Source organism: Tamandua tetradactyla, chromosome 21 (assembly GCF_023851605.1).
Source record: "Tamandua tetradactyla isolate mTamTet1 chromosome 21, mTamTet1.pri, whole genome shotgun sequence".
Classification (NCBI taxonomy): Eukaryota; Metazoa; Chordata; class Mammalia; order Pilosa; family Myrmecophagidae; genus Tamandua; species Tamandua tetradactyla.
Window position 1 is genome coordinate 43,716,249 of NC_135347.1, and position 19,747 is coordinate 43,735,995.

Genomic DNA, 19,747 nt, shown 5'->3' on the forward strand with positions numbered 1-19,747 from the left:
AAAAGAGACACACAAAAAGCATACATTTTAGAAATTATAGAAGTAAAAGAATGTACTCCAGATAAATGAAAACAAAAAGAAAGCAGGAATTTTTCTTAAAGAAGGATTCTTCTACTGCATGGCCAGTTTTGAGGTTCTGGGAGAGGACCTAGAAATGTGTTCACATGGCCATTAGTGTTTATTAAATGGACTTAATAAGATATTTTAATCATAATCTTTTAAGACTACCAACTTTTTTCTCTTCAAATTCTCTGTCATACTACCTAGTGTCTAATGAATACAAGGAAATTGAGTTAAGGTAATAAGTAGTTTATTCATTATTATCTACTGAATCAGGTCCCCACAAAAGGCATGTTGAAGTTCTGTTCTAGTTTGCTCGCTGCCAGAGTGCAACATACTAGGAACAGAATGGCTTTTTAAAAGGGGAATTTAATAAGTTGCTCATTTACAGTTCTAAGGCTGAGAAAATGTCCCAACTAAAACAAGTCTATAGAAATGTCCAATCTAAGGCATCCAGGGAAAGATACCTTGGTTCAAGAAGGCTGATGAAGTTCAGGGTCTCTCTCTCAAGTGAGAAGGCACATGGCAAACATGGTCAGGGTTCCTTTCTCATCTGGAATGGAATGTGGCAAACACAGCATCATCTGTTCACTTTCTCTCCTGACTTCCTTTCACAAAGCTCCCCGGGAGGCATTTTCTTTCTTCATTTCCAAAGGTTGCTGGCTGGTGGACTCTCTGCTTCTCGTGCTATGTCATTCTGCTCTCTCAGAATCTCTAGCTTTCTCCAAAATGTTTCCTCTTTAATAGGATTCCAGTAAACTAACCACAAAGCACCCAAATGGGTGGAGACATGCCTCCACCTAATCCAGTTTAACAACCACTCTTGATTGAGTCACATCTCCAGGAAGATAATTTAATTACAGTTTCAAACATACAGTACTGAATAAGGATTAGAAGAAACAGCTGCCTTTACAAAATAGGATTAGGATTAAATCATGGCTTTTCTAGGGCTCATACATCCTTTCAAACTGGCACAATTTCTAACCCCAAGTCCTGTGATTATAAACTCATATATATATATAGGATGTTTGAAGATGCTATTAGGAAGAGGCCAAACTGGAATGGAGTGGACCTTAATCCAATATGGCTTGTGTTTTTACAAGGGGAGGAAACTTGTCCTTAGGAATCAGGCAGGGATTAAACTATGGATTGCCAGAAAGCAATCACCAGAATCCTATAGAAGTGAGAGAAAGCTTAATCCTGCCAGCACCTTGATTTTGGAAGTCAAGCCTCCGGAACTGTGAGACAATAAATTCCTGTTGTTTAAGCCAACTAGTCTGTGGTATTTTGTTACAGCAGTACTGACAAATTAAGACATGCATGGTTAGGTGGGTTTAGGGTTAGTAATCACTTCTTGCCTAGTTAATTCTAATTATTCTACTGAAGGAACAGCTTCTTAGAATAATGTGACCATACCTTATGTTAATGCAAGTAGTACTGTGGCACAAAGATGTAGGACCAGAGACTGTGTGGCAAAACGAGCAAGTCTTACATCACCCATTATCAGAAGTATGGGCAATGGAAAGGAACTAAGATTTTTAATTTACAGAATCAGAAATTATTTTGTGGAAAATACAACTGTGCAAAATTGAAAACCGAGGATTTGGGACTCATTGATGCCTACTCAACATGGAAGCTATTTCCTGTCAGAATATACTCAATTTTGTGGTATATTTAAATATAAATGCAAGTCTTGTAAAAATAGGACTCATACAAACTAAAATTTATCCTAATTCCTCTTTGTATGGCTCAAAATCATAGCAAATCTGTGAGGAAATCACATATTTTGTGCATCCCAACTATCGATATTAAAAATCAAACTTCAATGGTGTAATGAAAGAAAAACTGAATGCTCTTTCTATTCTCTTTAAGTAAAATGTTGTGCAAGCATTGTCAAAAGATGTGATGAAAGTGTATGTAGCCAAAAAAAAAAAGTGCAGGGGAGAAGTTTGTAGAAATGTACTAGTTTCCTGTTGCTGCTGTAGCAAATTACCAAAAAGTTAGTGGCTTAAAACAACACAAATTTATTATCCTATGGTCCCAGAGGTCAGAAGTTTTAAATGGGTCCTCAAGTTACATTCCTTCTAGAGACTCTAGCAAAGAATGCTTCCTTGTCTTTTCCAGCTTTTAGAGGCAGATTGCTTCCATCATCTCTTCCTCCACCTTAAAACCAGCATCATAGCACCTTCTCTTCCTCCTTGATCTTGGCTTCTGTCCTTGCCTCTTCTTTCTTTATCACTGATCTCTCTGCTCTCCTCCTATAAGATACTTGTTATCACACTGGTCCCAGCCACATAAACCCAGGATAATCTCCCCCATGTCAAAATCCTTAATTTAATCACATTTTACCATGTAAGATGACATTCCCAGGTTCCAGGAATTAGTATATGGACATCTTTGGGCAGCTACTATTCAGCATACCATGGCTGTAGTCATTAATTGATGTATAATTTAATTATATTGATTAGATAATGTGTGTTAACTCTAAGCTCATAATGTTTTGGTATTTGTTACCTTTAAAAATTTGCAACTTGTAATCTTTTATAATTTTAAATTAATATTAATGCTTACACAAAATTGTATAATGTAATATGTGTTCCTTTACTTTCTAAAAGCCTCCCAAATTATGTGAATTTTGATCCTCTAAAACCAAGAGCTTCTACTAGCTCAGACCATTTCATTCAGCAATTTCCTCTCTGGGTTACCCTTGAGAAAGATATTTTTGCTCTTGAGAAAAAATATTCATTGCAACACTCTTTTTAATAGCAAAACATTGAAAAAATTAAATGTCTATCAACTGAGAGCTGGTTAAATATGTTATGAATCATTCCTGCAAATGAATACTGTACAGTTGTTCAGATGAATATATAAGTGCTAATATGAATGAGTTCTTTGTGGAAAAAAAGTTGCAATATCATTTGTAGCTTATGCTACCATTTATGTTTTAAAAAAGTTAAATAGTGCTTGCTTCGGCAGCACATATACTAAAATAGCAGAGAAGATTAGCATGGCCCCTGCACAAGGACAACATGCAAATTTGTGAAGCATTCCATATTAAAGAAAAGTTATACATTCATTTGTGTTTTTTATGTACAAAATACCTCTCTAAGGATATGTAAGAGACTGGCAACAAGGGTTGTCCCTAGAGAAGCTGGATGGAGGGGAATGATAGTGAAATGTTTCATAGGCTAACACTTACCAAATTTTTAATTTTGTACAATACAAGAGTACACTACTTGCAAAAGATAGTATATCTGAGATTACAAATGTTTCATGAATCACTGACTATGTTTTAATAATTTTGTCCCTATCAATAGTTATTGGACCACTCAGAAAAATCTCACATTTATGCCTAAATTTATATTTGGAAGATTTTATCTCCCAGTTCTTATAGTCAAAATTATTCTCATTAAATAGTATCCATTTATAAAGGCTTTGGCTAATTTTCCTTAGTCAGATATATATATATTTTGCACCTTATGGCAGTTGTTAAAATATTCAACATTAAAAAAAAACAGAAATATTTCCAAAAATCCATATTCTGGGGTTTCTTAACTTACCTGGGTGCTATGACAAATATTACATAATGGGTTAACTTAAATAATAGGAATTTATTGGCACACAGTTTTGAAATTAAGAGAAATCCACAATTGAGTCATCAGCCAGGTGATGCTTTCTCTCCAAAGTCTGTAAAATTCTGGTAGTGGTTGCCAGAAATCCTTGGGGTTCTTTGATGTGGTGGTTTGAAGCTGCATGTACCTGAAAAAAAAAACATGTTCTTAAATCTTAAACATGTGGAAGTAAAACCATTGTAAGTAGAACATTTTGATGAGGTTTTTTCAGTTAAGGTGTGACCTACCTCATTTAAGATGGGACTTAATCCTGTTATGGAGTCCTTTATAAATAGAATGATCAAAAGAGGCAGAGACTGCCACAGAAGCAAGAAGCTGCAAGCAATAAAACTAAAAGAGAAGGGATAGACCCACAGACATTATCAAGTGACTTGTCATGTGGCAGAGGAGCCAAGGATCACTGAAAGTCAGTCATCAGGAAGAAAGCATCATCTTTATGATGCCATGTTTTGGACATTTTCTCAGCTTCACACTGTAAGCTAATAAATTCCCATTGTTTAAGCCAACCCATTTGATAGTATCTGTTTTAAGGAGCCTAGAAATCTAAAACACTTGCCTTGTTTCCCTGCCTCTCATTACATGCTGTTATGGTCAGATTCATGTGTCAACTTGGCCAGGTGGTGGTACTTGTTTGTCTGGTTGGGCAAGTGCTGACCTGTCTTTTATTATGAGGATATTTAATAGAATTAAATCATGATCATGTCAGCTACATCCACAGCTGATTCCATTTGTAATCAGCCAAGGGGACTGTCTTCTTTAATGAGTGTTGCTTAATCTAATCACTGGCAGCCTTTTAAGGAGAATTCAGAGGAGATAGTCACTCTTCCTGCTTCAGCTGATGAGCACTCCTGTGGAGTTTGTCCAGACCTTTCATTGGAATCATCAGCTTCACAGCCAGCCCTACAGATTTTGAACTTTATGTTCCCATGGTTACATGAGACATTTCTATAAATTTTATATTTATGAATATATCCTGTTGATTCTGTTTCTCTAAAGAACCCTAGCTAACATAACTTGGTACCAGGAGCAGTTCTTAAGAAACAGAATCTTAAAAATGGGTTTCGATGAATGGTTTTCTACTCTGACTGGACTGAAAGGCACTAAGGACTCTGATTCCCATAATCAGAATGACATTGCCAATCCATGGAGTGAGTTGGCAAAAGAGATAGTCAAAACATCACCATTCGATTCTCCTAATGCTTCACTTGTATGAAACCAGGCACTGGGGAATAATGTTTTTGACACCTTTACAGAGTTTTGTGGAAATAAGAGGTATACAGATGTTGGCTGGTTGTTGTTAGATACACTGGCTACATTAAGGAGTGAAAGGGATGGGCTTAAGGCTTCAAACGAGAAGCTTACATGTTGTCTGACAGATGTAGATATTTCTGTGAGTGTCCTGAAGGAAAAATTTATCTCTTGTAGCCATAAACTTGAGATCTCTGAAAATTGGACTCATAATCTTATTGTTAGAGTAGCAACTTTACAACATAAACTGAAATCTCAATCTTGCATGGTGTCTGCCATTAAAGTGAGGGCATTGATTGGAAAGGAGGGGGACCCTGAAAAATGGGATGGTGACATATGTGTTGATAATGATGTCAGTAGAAAGGTTGAAACCCTAGGTCATGCTGAGTCTTCTATAGATAACCCTGTAATAGTTTGCCCTGAGGACATAGCTGCCCCACCTCCAGTCTGCCTTGAGGAGTTGGCCACTCAACCTCCACCTGAAGGGATTAGCCCTAGAGTGATTAATCCTGTTTCACCAGATGAAACTGCAAATGAATGCCCTGAAATTAAATGGCTTGGAAGATACTTCTAATTCTTTTCATGACCCACCCCCACCACCCCTGGTTTCTACCAGAACTATAACTAGACTAAAGTCCCAACAAAGTATCAGACATGAGGAGGTATATTATACTCCAAAAAAACTGTGTGAGTTTTCCAATTTATATAGACAGAAATCAGGGTAATATATAGACAGAAATCAGGGTAATATATATGGCAATGGATTTTAAGGATGTGGGATAATGGTGGGAGGAATATAAGGCTGGATCTGTCTGAATTTATTGATATTGGCATACTAAGCAGAGATTCTGGATTTAATATTATAGCTCAAGGAGTACAAAAGGCGTTAACAGTTTGTTTAGATGGTTGGCTGAAACATGGATCAAAAGTGGCCGACATTACCTGAGTTTGAAATGCCAGAATGGCCCTGATATAATGTAGATGAGGGGATCCAGAGGCTTAGAGAGACTGGAATGTTAGAGTGGAATTATCATGCAAAACCTGCTCTTACACCCCAGGGATATCCAGAGGATTCACCTTTTACTAGAACAGTGAAAAATAAATTTGTGAGATTAACGCCATCACCCCTGAAGAGCTCTGTGGTTGCACTTCTCTGTAGATCAAATATTGCTGTGGGAACTGCTGTCACTGAGCTGGAATACTTAAATACAATGGGAATGACTGGATCCTGAGTTGGCAGAAGCCAGGTGGCAGCACTTAATCGCCAAAGACAGGGTGGACGTGGCTATTATAATAGACAGCAAACTCAAAGCAGGAGTCAAAATAATCTGACTCACAGAGATTTGTGGCATTGGCTAGTAAATTATGGGGTACATAGAAATACAATAAATGGGCAGTCTACTAATTTCTTATTTGAGCTGCATAAACAAGAGTTCTAGATCAAGTAAACAGAAGTCTAACTTGAATTACAAAAACACAGATTCACAGCCCCTTAATCAATTTCCATACTTGAGACAGTTTACAGACCCAGAGTTCCTTGAATGAAGAAGAGGCAGGTCCCTTTGGGGGAGAACCCTGTTATGCTGCCACAAATCTATACTGTTAATCTTCCTCCAAGTTTTCCCCAAGGAAACTGACCAGGGAAACTGTGCATTGGGGAAAAGGAAATGATCAGCTATTTCAGGGATTATTAGACACTGGTTCAGAAGTGACAATTCCAGGGGGCCCAAAATGTCACTCTGGCCCACCAGTCAGAGTGGGGGCTTATGGAGGTCAGGTGATTGATTTAGCTCAGGTCCATCTCACAGTGGGTCCAGTGGGGCTCCAGACCCATTCTGTAGTTGTTTCCCCAGTTCCAGAATGTATAATTGGAATAGACATACTGAGCAACTGACAGAATCCCCACACTGGCTCTCTAACTCATGCAGTGAAGCCTATTATGGTGGGAAAAGCCAAGTGGAAGCCATTAGAATTGCCCCTACCTAGCAAAATAGTAAATCAGAAGCAATACTGGATTCCTTGGGGGGTTGCAGAGATTACTGCCACTCTTAAGGACTTGAAGGATGCAGGAGTAGTAATTCCCACCACATCCCCATTCACCTCTCCTATTTGGCCTGTGCAGAAAACAGATGGGTCTTGGAGGATGACAGTGGATTATTATAAGCTCAGCCAGGTGGTGACTTCAATAGCAGCTGCTGTTCCAGATGTGGTTTTATAGCTTGAGCAAATCAATTCAGCACCTGGTACCTGATATGCAGCTATTAATCTGGCAAATGCTTTTTTCTCAAAAGCTATTAGTAAGGACCACCAGAAAAGTTTGCTTTCAGCTGGCACGGTCAGCAATATGCTTCCACTGTCCTACCTCAGGGGTATATCAACTCTCCAGGCCTATGTCATAATCTTGTCCGCAGGAAGCTTGATCATTTCTCACTCCCAGAAGACATCACACTGGTTCATTATATTGATGATATCATGTTGAATGGACCTAGTGAGCAAGAAATAGCAACCAGTCTAGAATTACTGGTAAGATATTTGCGTGTCAGAGGTTGGGAGATAAATCCAACAAAAATACAGGGGCCTTCCACCTCAGTGAAATTTCTAGGTGTCCAGCGATGTGGGGCATGTTGAGTTATCCCTTCTAAGGTGAAGGAAAGTTGCTGCATCTGGCCCCTCCCACAACCAAAAAAGAGGCACAGTGCCTAGTTGGTCTCTTTGGATTTTGGTGCAACATATTCCTCATTTGGGTGTGCTACTCTGGCCTATTTATCGAGTGACCAGAAAAGCTGCTAATTTTGAGTGGGGACCTGAACAAGAGGAGGCTCTGTGACAGGTCCAGGCTGCTGTACAAGCTGCTCTGCCACTTGGACCATATGATCCAGCAGATCCAATGGTGCTGGAAGTGTCAGTGGCAAATAGAGATGCTGCTTGGAGCCTTTGGCAGGCCCCTATAGGAAAATCACAATGCAAACCCTTAGGATTTTGGAGCAAAGCCTTACCATCTGCTGCAGATAACGACTCTCCTTTTGAGAAACAGCTTTTGGCCTACTAATGAGCCTTGACAGAGATTGAATGCTTAACCTTGGGCCACCAAGTTACCATGAGACCTGAGTTGTCTATCATGAGCTGGATGTTGTTTGACACACCAGCCATAAAGTTGAGCATGCACAGCAGCACTCCATCATAAAATGGAAATGGTATATACAAGATAGGGCCAGAGCAAGTCCTGAAGGCACAAGTAAGTTACATGAGGAAGTGGCCCAAATGCCCATGGTCTCCACTCCTGCCACATTACCTTCTCTTTTCCAGACCAGAGCTATGGCCTCATGTGGAGTTCCTTATAATGAATTGACTGAGGAAGAGAAAACTCGGGCCTGGCTTACAGATGGTTCAGCATGATATGTAGGTACTACCTGAAAGTGGACAACTGCAGCACTACAACCCCTTTCAGTGGTGAGGGAAAGTCCTCCCAGTGGGGAGAACTTTGAGTAGTGCACCTGGTTATTCATTTTTCTTGGAAGGAGAACTGGCCATAGGTGCAATTGTATACTGATTCATGGGCTGTTGCTAATGGTTTGGCTGGATGGTCAGGGACTTGGAAAGAATATAATTGGAAAATTGGTGACAAAGAGGTCTGGAGAAGAGGTGTGTGGATAGACCTTTCTGAGTGGGCTAAAAATATGAAGATATTTGTGTCCCATGTGAATGTGCACCAGAGGGTGACTTCAGCAGAGGAAGGTTTTAATAATCAAGTGGATAAGATCACCTGTTCTGTTGATACCAGTCTGCCTCTTTCCCTAGCAACTCCTGTCATTGCCCAATGGGCTCATGAACAAAGTGGTCATAGTGGTAGGGATGGAGATTATGCATGGGCTCAGCAACATGGACTTCCACTCACCAAGGCTGATTTGGCTACAGCCACTGTTGAGTGCCCAATCTACCAGCAGCAAAGACCCACACTCAGTCCCTGATATGGCACCATTCCCTGAGGTGACCAGCCGGCTACATGGTGGCAGGTTGATTACATTGGACCACTACCTTCATGGCAAGGGCAGTGATTTGTTCTAACTGGAATAGATACATAGTCTGGATATGGGTTGGCTTTCCCTGCACGCAATGCTTCTGCCAAAACTACCATCCATGGGCTTTCAGAATGCCTTATCCATCATCCTGGTATTCCACGCAGCATTGCTTCTGATCAGGGAACACACTTCACAGCAAATAAAGTGTGGGAATGGACACATGCTCATGCAATTCTCTGATCTTACCATATTCCCCATCATCCAGAAGCAGCTGGATTGACAGAACTGTGGAATGGCCTTTTGAAAACTCAATTACAGCGCCAACTGGGTGACAGTACCTTGAAGGACTGGGGTGATGTTCTCCAGGAAGCTGTGCATGCTCTGAATCAGCATCCGCTGTATGGTGCTGTTTCTCCCACAACCAGGATCCATGGGTCCAGGAACCAAGGGGTGGAAATGGGAGTGGCACCAATCACTTTTTCCCCTAGTGATCCACTAGGAAAATTCTGCTTCCTGTCCCTGCAACCCTGAGCTCTGCTGGTCTACAGGTTTTAGTTCCAAAAGGGGGAGTGCTTCCACCAGGAGAAACAACAATGATTCCATTGAACTGGAATCTAAGACTGCCACCTGGTCACTTTGAGCTACTCATGCCCCTGGATCAACAAACCAGGAAGGGAATTATGTAACTGGTTGGGGTGATTGACCATGACTATTGGGGGGAAATAGGACTGCAACTAACTATACAATGGAGGTAAAGAGTTTTCCTGGAATGTAGGAAATCCCCTAGGGTATCTTTATTACCACCATGCCCTGTGATTAAAATCAATGGAAGACTGACACAACCCAATCCAGGCAGGGCTACCAATGGCTCTGAAACTTCAGGAATGAAAGTTTGGGTCACCCCAACAGGCAAAGAACCACAGCAAGCTGAAGTGCTTGCTGAGGGTAAAGGGAACATGGAATGGGTAGTGGAAGAAGGTAGTGATAAATATGAACAACGACCATGTGATCATTTACAGAAATGAGGACTGTAATGCTGTTTGTTCATGTTATACTATTTAAGTTGTAAGATATTAAGTTTAAGAATGAATATTACCCAAGGACTTACACCCTATTCTGGAGAGATGTGTTTCCAGCTATAAGTAGGAGAGTTGAGCATTGTTAGGGGAGAAAAAAAATGTGTGTTTTATTGTTTTCTACTTAGAAATTTGGTATGATTTAAGGTGATGACTATAGCAGCCAAGTTGACAAGGGGTGGACTGCATTGATCATGTTTATATGCCAACTTGGCCAGGTGGCAGTACCTGTTTGTCTGGTTGGACAAGTGCTGGCCTGTCTTTTACTATGAAGAGCTTTCATAGAATTAAATCATGATCACATCGGCTACATCCACAGCTGATTTCATTTGTAATCAGCCAAGGAGAGTGTCTTCTTAATGAGTGATGTTAATCTAATCACTGGAAGCCTTTCAAGGAGGATTCAGATGAGACAGGTTCTCTTCCTGCTTCGGCCAGCGAGCCTCTTCTGTGGAGTTCATCCAGACCCTCCATTGGAATCATCAGCTTCACAGCCTGCCCTACAGATTTTGGACTCTATGTTCCCAGAGTTACGTGAGACACTTTTATAAATTTTGTATTTATGAATATTTCCTGTTGATTCTGTTTCTCTAGAGAAACCTAACTAATACACATGCCAATGTCCTCTCCTTTATTACATGGCAATGTCCCTTTCTTCCTCTTCTGGGTTCCATTGACTTCTAGCTCCTCCCTGTAGCTTTCTCTTACTGTCTGAATTTCTTCTGTTTATAAGGGATTCCAGGAATTTGGATTAAGACCATACCTCATTCAGCTGGGCCACATCTTAGCTAAAATTGTATCTTCAAGAGATCTTATTTACAAGGGGTTCACATCCACGGTATGCAGATTAGATGAAAAACATATATAAATTGGAGTACATAATTCAATCTACTACATGAGTTCCAATATCACTATTTTTCATAAGGTACATAAATTAGCAGTAACCTGGGAATTAATGGACACCCCCACCCCCAGAAGCCATCTCCCAGACCTTGTATACTCCACCTCCTGTTTAATTGTGTGCAAGTGTTTCAACATATTTCCACTCTACAGCATAGGAGAACATTTCATCTTATAAAAAAGACAACCATACTTTCAACCAGGAAACTATGAACAGGGAGCACAGCTGTTTATCACAGCAGGCACTCCCAGTGGCAAGGCACCTCCCCCTGGTTTTATGAATATCCAACCCTCATACAGCAGAGATTGGTCTTTTCTCTTCTACATGAAATGGGACGGGTGGAGCTGCGTTCCACCTAAGCAGGAGGTAGACCAGCCACAATGTGGTCTCTTCCTCTGCTCTTTGGATGCTTTGTGTTGTGTAAGTAATAAATAAGCAGTTATTTGCTAAAAGCTTCTGTTGTGCTTAAGCCTTTGTTCCCATGATACAACATTTGGCAACTCACATCACACCTCTAGGTGCCCAGAATAATCTACTCTTCCTCTTTTTCAAAAAGTATGCCAAAATCGAACCTCCCAGTCTCTTTATAAATGCCTATTTTTTTCCAACAGAATGTAAACAGAAGTGATGTGTATCATTTCTGTGGTCTGGCTCATAAAAACCTGCCATGTACCATCCTTTAGGGTTTCTACTTTTTACCAGGTAGATGAAGGTGACCACAAGGCTCTCAGATGGTAGCACCACATCATGGATAGAAGCAGCTCACTTCCTGAATGACTTCATAGGGAGAGTTACCCTAACAGCCTATCTGCCTGGGATATTTATAAGAAATAAAATTATTGTTAAGTAACTAAAATCTAATTCTTTTCATAACCTAGCCTACCTGACTAATATAAAAGTTGGCACCAAAGTGAGTGCTGCCATGGTAAAAACTTTGAAAAATGTGGAAATAGAGTGGTCAGGGGCCAAGCAGTGACAGATTTGGCAGATTAGAAGACAGGAGATTCTTGCCAGGTCAAGATATTTTATTAAACCATTGCATGCAATAAATTGAAGTCAAATCAAATGCACATGGTTTGTTGCTAAACATAGAAGAAATTGGAAAAATTCAGGATATCAGTGTGCATTGGCTGTTATTATATTTAGCAAGATTAGAAGGACAAAAGAAAAAAACTGGATGATTTTCAAACAGAGATTTAAGTGAGTAGAGGAAATGCATAAATTAAGGGATATATAAGGTTGAAGAATTCAACTGCTTCTGAACTCTAAATCTAATTTATAAATTTGGGGTAAAAGTTTTAAGCTACAGAGGCCTTTTAAGGCTTCTTGGTTATACAAAGGGATTTGGCTCTGTATTAAATATTATTATTTACATATTATTTCAGATGACCTCAAGATAGACACATTGGTTAAAAGAGAGAGACATATAAGGATAAGAAAGCAAAGAAATAAAGTAAACTTGGGCACTATATCTAGAGTTATTGATGGAATTACATTGCTGAAAATGCCATAAGCCTGGCCTGAAAAAAAAAAAAAAGCTTTTATTTGTAAAGTCTTAAACAACTCGTGGGTTTCTAACCTTTCATGAGTAAGAAGAAGGCTGTGAAAGCTGTACAGCATCCAAGGTTGGCATACGATCAAGGGTCTACCTCTTATCACAGCCATGGAGAATAGTAGTCAAAATAGTAGTCTCCAGATGTGGAGCCAGAGAGCCAAAGAGAACACTGAACAAGACAGTCTCTTTCAGAAAGTAGAGTCAAGGTTTAATCAAGAAAATTTCTTCACTTTCAGGACAAGTGGTCTTCATACTGCCTGCCAAGCAGAATCCATTATGAATAGGAAACAACTACTGCTAAGTTTTCCCAGTCTCCCCATGACTGAGTTTTCATTATGGTAAGGTGGTTTCTGATCCACCATTGTGAATTGGGAGTGTCAAGAGCTGAATTGAGCTGAGAATACTCAACTGAGCTCCCAGGTATCTAACGTAGTCATTAAGATAAGTCAAAATGAAAGTAAGAGTCAAGTCTTAAACCACTTACTGTGATGGTATAAGCAAGAGGTGAACCTGGAAAAAACTGCTGGCTCCCTCTATTATATTTACCTCCACAGAATGGTGCCACCAGGTAAGGGTCGAGTGGATCAGTTCAACTGTGGGGGATATCTCACTGCAGTACTGAATGATGAGTCAGAATGGAGAAAAGTATCTTCAAGATTCCCCCCCTTTCCCAATAAGAAGGTGTCAAGCAGAGGTGTCCAAGGAAGGCCTTCACCTAGGAATGCAGGTATGGGCAAGAACATGACTGGCCAAGGGGGCCTGAGCCCTTATTCCAACTCCCTTTTGAGATTACAGTGCACAGCCAATGCACCATGTCTGTATGGGGGGGAAAGAAGTCCTCTGTGAGAAATACCAGGTAAAACTTTTGTAATTAATTGCCTATGATCTGGCTGAGAAAATCACACATGGGATTTTAGTCAGGAGATAGACTCTTCAGGGATATGTGAGGGAAAGGTATATCACCTATCTTTTAGTTCATTGGTTGTTGTGTCAGGAGGAATTACATCCAGATATGATGGAGAAGAAGGCATCTAGAGATCCCACACTTTGGCAGGGATGATGTAATTGGACAGAACTTTGGGTTCTTTCCATTGGAAGATTGTACAGTGTGTCCACTGTATGAGAAGAAGTGTACACAAATATTAGATGCCCAGGGTGTGGCTGTTTACAAAACTTTCTCTCTGTTCATTTGTGTAAATGGCTCAGTCACATTTTTCTAGCCCACCTTGTATTTAAGTATAGCCAAATAATTAAATCATCTTCAGTAGAATGTGAGAAGTGATATGTACCACATTGAAGGCCTGATCACATAAAATCTCCAATAATGCCTCTCTCTGTGCCAAATGAAGGTGACAGTGAGGTCATTGGGAACAGTGATGGAAGGAGAGTGGTAGGTCCCTGAATTGCTATATAGCGAAGAGATGCCCTATTGATCTGAATACCCAGCCAGTGCACATCATTAAGAAGTAAGCTTCTGTTAGAGATGTGTGCAGTAATAATTGCTTATAAAATACATTGGGATAAACAAGACGCACTGAAGTTTTGTTTTACCACGAATCTGTGGCATTACTTGGGTTCAGTGTTCAGTCTCTCTGTGTCTATTTCTTCATCTTTAAAGTGAAAAATTGGATAAGTTGATATCTAATAATCTCTGAATACCTCTAAAATATTTTTGATGATAGTCTAAAATTAAATATAAATTAATTTAGACCTCTGGTTTCAAACTGCCATTCCTTCGTCTTCTTAACTCTATTTGTGTTATATTATTAGGCTCCAAGTTAAAGTTTCTTATCTAAAAAATGCTTCCATAAAGCATTTATCTTCTGGTTATTTTTCTAGCCAAATATTAATGAATTAATATGTCAGAAAGTCTACACAATAGTTTCTCTATTGTACTTACAAGGTAAGATTGAATCCTATATAAACCCAACTCTCTGCCTGCTTGTGCTGATTCGAAACCATTTTGTACCCCAGAAAAGCCATGCTCCTTTATCCAATCTTATGGATACAGACTTATTATGGGTGGGATCTTTTGATTAGGTTTCCATGAAGATGTGAGATGTGACCTATGCAATTGTGGGTGAGACCTTTTGAACCACCACCAAATCTTCCAACTTCCCTGAATCCGGACCAATATTTGTCTGTTTTCCTTACTAAAAAAAAAAAAAAAAAAAGGAAGTGGTAACCCATTGCCTATCCAAAACCTGGACTTTCCCTGGTGCTCCAGATCCGATTTCCTTTCACTTTCCAGAGGAAGTCATTCATCAGCTATCTCATCTTTACCCTGATCATCAGTTTCTACCATTAGCACACAAACTCTTCAGAATTTTTCCCATCTTTTAAAAAAAATTAGTTTTGACCTCTCTTGTTCCTTCCTATTCTTTGCTTCCCTTCATAGTAAATCTTAAAAAAAAATTATCAGTAGTCATTGCTGTACCTTCTAATGTACTTTTCTTTCCTTAACCCACTCAATTTGGGCATCCATTCCCATTGCTCAATTGATCCTACCATTGTCACATAATAAATGGTCTCCAAGTCCTAAGGTGACCCTTCAGCTGTCTTTCATATAGTTGATACTCCTTCCTAAACGTAACACTCTTGGTTTTTGCAGCATCACATTCTAGCTTCTCTCCTACTACACTAACTTGTCCTCTACAAGTTTGTTTTCTGGTTCTAAATTCTCTTACTTTTAAATATTTATTGCCCTAGGAATTGGCTCTCAACCTCCTACTTTTTTTTATTTACACAGCCTCTCTAGGTGCTATCAACTCATCAACTGTTTAAATGCCACTAGCTCTTGATTTAGTTTTATGAAGCACTTTTTGGTCCCACTCTTTTCTTGTTTTCTGGCTATAACAGCCTTAGACATAATTTTCATTGATTTCATGATCATGGAGCCAGGTCACTGCTTATGCTACTGCTTGATCATTGGTGATCAAGGAATTCCACAATGAGGTCAACCCCCTTCTACCTGTTAGTTGACTTCATCCATAGGGATTTTGGCTTCCTCAGTGACTGCCTGGAAGAGAGTTAATTTCCCATGGAGATGACTTCTAGGGAAACATGGAATGAGAGTGAAACAGTAGATAAATTCTTCTCCCTTCCCACCCCTGGAAAGACTGTTGAAAGATATGGTTGCATCATACATTCTCTCTGATGACTACTCATGGGATCAAGAGAACAGCTTGCCTGACTATAATGCACCTCCTTTGTATTTTCTCTCTCTCATTCCCTGTCCCACACCCTTTCTTTCATTTTCCAATAAAGTGTTCACAAGTAATAGTTAAGATGTCATCAGTATCAGATGATTCCAAAATGTTTACCTATAGCCCTAATTCTTCTCTGAGCTCTGAATGTATATATCCATCTGCCTAGACATTTCTTTACTTGATGAATAGGTCTCTCACACTTAACAAATTTTTTAAATTTCTCTGGAAAACTCTTCCCTCTAATTCTCTCTTAAATCAATAAGAGATGCCAGATCCATCCAGTTGCTCAAGCAAAAATGTTTTCTTCTTCCCTTTTCTTTATCCCTCATTTCCAATCTATCATCAAGTCCTATCGGCTCAACTCAAAATATACCCCCAAGCAATCCATCTCATTCATTTCCATCATTGGGTTAAGCCATCATCAACTGTCACCTAGGTTACCCCAGTGACTTCCTCACAGATTTCCTGTTTCATGATTTTTTATTACTACAACTCATCCAAAGTGATCTTTTTAAAGATTCTTGAATCTTTCCATTGGCTTCCCATTACTCTTGGAATGAAATCCAAACCTCTTCTTATGTTGCCTAGAAGGCTCCTCATAATCTTCTTAACTCTCCAACTTTTCCTAAAAATTTCCTCTTGCCTTCTGGGTATCAATCCCTTTGATCTTCCTCAAAAATGCCAAATTCATTCTTGCCTTAAGGCTTTTTGCATGTATCAGATTTGGACTTCCTTCTGCCTGGAATTTTCTACCCCAAGACAATTCTAAGGCTGGTTCCTTTTTGTCAGTCATGCCTCAAACAAAGATGTCACATCCTAAGCGAGGCTTTCTCTTGTCACCCAAGTAAATTTTTAAATCTCCTTCATAAATATCTCTTCAATAGTGTTTTATTTTTCATAGTACTTACCATTATCTAAAATTCTTATTTTTAAGATTTTCTCTTTCTCCCTACTGTCATATAATATCTATGAGAATAAGGACCTTGTATGCCTCCTCATCCCAGTGTTTCAGTACTCATAAGAGGATTTGACACATTTATACTAATTGAATGGGCATTCAGTAAGAAGTTGTTGAATATATGATTGATTGATAGAATGAATAAGTGATTCCAAACCATGACAATGCACTCTTTCCAAGATTATTTGAATGTATTCTAGATTTTTGAATGCCTTATTGTGTTTGAAAGGAATTTATTTTTTAAAAAGAATTCATTTTATAGTGAAAAGCAGATTCTAATTCAATAGCTGGGCTTATGATGATCAGAGGAATCAGGCAAACAATCTAATTAATATCTTTGTCCTTCCTACTACTTCATTAAAAGAATCCAAATACTCTTTAGTTCATGTTAACAATCTGGCTCAATTATTCAATGCACAATAGAAGCATAGGCTCCCCCCAAAACTGACAGTTTGAAAAAGATTCCACAGGTGAAATGAAAAGAAAATTTGCATCTTTTTCTTCTTTTATTCCTCAAAGAAAGGAAACCAAGCCTGTGAATCTCAAGTATACTCAGTCTTAGGTGATGGAAGGGCTAAGATGGCTGGCTGGTGTGCAGTAGCTCTGCAGGTGAGTCTGCACTGAGTCCTGTTCTCCTCAGACCCAACTTGAGAAAATAAGTAAAAAAAAAAAAAAAAACTGACTAAGAGAGCATCAAGGTGGCCAAACAGCATGGTTTATGCTCACATCTCAGCAACTTTCATTAAGATTTACATCATGGTGCTGACCCAAGTGGCAAAGCAATTTTTTCATAGCTGAACAAAAAAGCTAATACTCTCCATTTGGGTCAGGTAACCTTTTTCTTGCTCAGAGCAAGTAATGGAACTTGCCTCATGTGAATGAGACTGACCAATGACATGTATCACTGCATTTCAGGGAAGCATTTTCCCCATGTGATAAATCTGCACTCTACTTATTAAAGTTTTTTTTTTTAAAGCCCTTCTCATTTTATTCATTTTTCTTAAGAGCTTATGAAAGGCTATATGCACACTTTTTTTAAAAAATGTGTATGCTGACATTAAAAAACCCAGCAAGATTTTCCAAAGCACCTGGAGAAAAAAAAAAAACGACTCAATATCTCAGGAAACAAGTTCCTAAAATAAAACCAAAAAACAAAACATGTACATGGAAAAAACAAAGAGTTTGAAGTGGTGGCAGAAATTAGAGTATTTTTTTTTATGTAACTGATTTCAAAAAAATCGATTTTTTTCCAAGTATGAATAATCACAAAAAGGAAAAAGGCACCATGGGGGATGGGGGGGCAGAGGGGAGGGTATCGAGTTTGTCTTAGAAACTATTGCACTAATGCTCCCAAAGCATGAGACGTAGAAATCCTACTGTAACCTGGTGAACGACATTAATGCTATTGAACGGGATAAGGAGCCAAAACCATCTCAGCCAATCAAGATCATAAGTTGAGTCCCTGTAGTCAAGCCTTGGCTATGGCAGGGAATTTTCTTTACCAAACCACCAACAACTGGTTCTTTGGAGCCACTGTTAACTTTCATGGTGTCTCCAGGTTAGTAAAAGTACTTCCTCCTCAAGCACAGTGGCTTTCTGGGGAGCATACTATTCGTTTTTCATAGTAAGTATAACAACAAACTCCTTCCATGTAATTACACAAATCAAAGAATTGGATGTAAGGTAAAATAACATTGGGAATTAAGACTTAAGTCAGTAGGATATAATACATTTTAAAATAGCTATCCTCTGGCTTTCATGGAAACAAATTTTCTGTGAGCATGGCAGTTTTGTTCCACTATTTCCATCATTACAGAAATGATGACTATATAAGAACCTTTTCTTAGATATTATTGACTTTAAGTTTTTAATAAATTGTGGTTTTGAGAAGGGTCATTCTCTGATAAGCACTGACATTGGAAAAGTCAAATTTATACTGAAAGCTACAAAAGCATTTAGAAATGGCCTTTTAAATTAATACTGTAAAACGTCGCAATATTTCAGTAGGCGTCATACCACATGTTAGAAAACAACTACAGGCTTTTAAATTTGTCATATATCCATACCCCTTCAATAGCACACCCTTTACTATATTCATTGTTCAATGTAAAATGTAAAGTTTTACATGGTTGTAATATTTCATTTTCAAGTAATTCTTCAAATTGTATACTTCATCTAGAACAGTGCTTCTCAAACTGTAATATGCATACAAACTACATGCATGGAGAGCTTGTAAAAATGCAGTTTATGTTTAAGGCCCAAGATTCTGCCTATTTAGCAAGCTCCTAGTATGCCAATGCTGCTGGTTTGTGGACCCTACAGAAAGGCCACGATAATCTTTCAATATTGCTAAAAAATAGCATTTTATCTTAGCACTTACAACATCAAAAATGGTAAGTCTATATCAAGTTGCTAAATTTTAACAAAGTTAATATTTTTACCTTTGAAATTTCATGTTAAAAATAAACAATTTTCTATAATAAATAAGTAGCTAAACATCAGTTGGCTAATCCTTGATGTATTTCTATCTAATGCCTATTTTATAGATTATTAATGGTAAATGTATATGGCATTTTTATAGAGGGAGTCATATCATAATGAAACTACTTAAAAACTTAAATTGGGAACTCGGCAGTAAATGGCAAATAACATAAACTGTAATAAAAATTTTCAAAATTAGATGGTACACTTAAAATAAATGGACTTTTAATTTTTTTATTTTATTTTAAGATAATCACCACAATGAGAACATCTCTGGAAAAGAAGCAGAAGCTCATTATTTTGTGGTTATCAGAAAGGTCTTCAAATGATTAAATGTTCTTCCATGAAAAACAAATATCAATTCTGTTAAAACAAGACACTTTACTTTCATTTGTCAGAAAATCATTGTGACGTGCTGATTTGGTTAGAATGATACACCCTACTGTCAACTGCTATAAGAATGCCATAATGAATATACAAGCACTTATATGTGCAGATAATAAAGCATTAATAAAAGCACAACCATTTTCAGACTCACATAGATACCTATAAAGTGCACAGTGCACCCTTAGATGTGGCTCTTTTGTGTGGTGTACAACCTAAACAAA

At 38.6% G+C, this 19,747-nt stretch overlaps 1 long non-coding RNA gene and 1 pseudogene across 1 annotated transcript in view; one reads left to right on the top strand and one right to left on the bottom strand.

The window, feature by feature from the left end:
• The first annotated feature begins 3,020 nt into the window (after window positions 1-3,020).
• LOC143665823 (U6 spliceosomal RNA) lies at window positions 3,021-3,119 on the top strand (annotated as a pseudogene).
• A 533-nt stretch (window positions 3,120-3,652) lies between these two features.
• LOC143665608 (uncharacterized) overlaps window positions 3,653-19,747 on the bottom strand; it is a 154,267-nt gene continuing 138,172 nt past the window's right edge. The window contains exon 5 of the long non-coding RNA XR_013167113.1: window positions 3,653-3,819. This is a non-coding gene — a long non-coding RNA (uncharacterized LOC143665608). The remainder of the gene's footprint in view (window positions 3,820-19,747) is intronic.